The sequence below is a fragment of the Arachis hypogaea genome, chromosome 20 (genome assembly GCF_003086295.3).
Source record: "Arachis hypogaea cultivar Tifrunner chromosome 20, arahy.Tifrunner.gnm2.J5K5, whole genome shotgun sequence".
Classification (NCBI taxonomy): Eukaryota; Viridiplantae; Streptophyta; class Magnoliopsida; order Fabales; family Fabaceae; genus Arachis; species Arachis hypogaea.
In genome coordinates this window covers 37,634,589-37,635,875 of record NC_092055.1, presented here as the reverse complement: position 1 = coordinate 37,635,875, position 1,287 = coordinate 37,634,589, and the positions used below count along the sequence as shown (strand labels likewise).

At 37.1% G+C, this 1,287-nt stretch overlaps 1 non-coding gene across 1 annotated transcript; it reads left to right on the top strand.

The window, feature by feature from the left end:
- Window positions 1-350: 350 nt before the first annotated feature.
- On the top strand, window positions 351-458 carry LOC112787298 (small nucleolar RNA R71). The gene has a single exon (XR_003194718.1). It is a non-coding gene; the product is annotated as a small nucleolar RNA R71 (small nucleolar RNA).
- Window positions 459-1,287: the final 829 nt, after the last annotated feature.

Sequence of the window (1,287 nt, the reverse complement as noted above, 5' to 3'; positions counted from 1 at the left end):
TCATAAGCTTCTTCTTCAGAAGACGCCTTTTGAGTACTGTTGGATACAGCTTGCATTCCATTCAGACTCTGAGAAATCATATTGACTTGCTGAGTCAATATTTTGTTCTGAGCCAATATGGCATTCAGAGTATCAATTTTAAGAACTCCCTTCTTCATAAGCGTCCCATTACTCACAGGATTCCTCTCAGAAGTGTACATGAACTGGTTATTAGCAACCATGTCAATGAGTTCTTGAGCTTCTGCAGGCGTTTTCTTTAGGTGAATGGATCCACCTGCAGAAGTATCCAATGACATCTTTGATAGCTCAGATAAACCATCATAGAATATATCCAGGATGGTCCATTCTGAAAGCATGTCAGAAGGACACTTTTTGGTCAGCTGCTTGTATCTTTCCCAAGCTTCATAGAGGGATTCACCTTCCTTCTGTCTGAAGGTCTAAACATCCACTCTAAGCTTGCTCAGCTTTTGAGGAGGAAATAACTTGGCTAAGAAAGCCGTGACTAGCTTATCCCAAGAGTTCAGACTGTCTTTGGGTTGAGAGTCCAACCACACTCTAGCTCTGTCTCTTACAGCAAAAGGGAAAAGCATGAGCCTGTAGACTTTAGGATCTACTCCATTAGTCTTAACAGTATCACATATCTGCAAGAATTCAGTTAAGAACTGAAAAGGATCTTCAAATGGAAGTCCATGAAACTTGCAGTTCTGCTGTATCAGAGAAACTAATTAAGGTTTCAGCTCAAAGTTGTTTGCTCCAATGGCAGGAATAGAGATCCTTCTTCCATGTAATTAGGTGCAGTAAAGTCACCAAGCATCCTCATTGCATTATTATTATTTTCGGCTGCCATCTCCTCTTTTTGTTCGAAAATTCCTGACAGGTGCTCGCTGGATAGTTATAATTTAGCTTCTCTTAGTTTCTTCTTCAGAGTCCTTTCAGGTTCTGGATCTGCTTCAACAAGAATATTCTTGTCCTTGCTCCTGCTCATATGAAAAAGAGGGAACAGAAAAATAATAATAATAGGGATCCTGTTTACCACAGTATAGAGGTCCCTGTGTGAGTAGATGAATAAATAAATAGAAGGAGATGAGAGAGAAAGAGAATTTTCGAAAATAATTTTTGAAAAAGAGTTAGTGATTTTCGAAAATAGTTTTTTGAAAAAGGTTAGTAATTTTCGAAAATTAAAATAAAAAATGAAACTAATTAGTTAATAAAAAAAAGAAATTTTGAAAAAAAGGTGGAGATATTTTCGAAAATTAGAGAGAGAGAGTTAGTTAGGTAGTTTTGAAA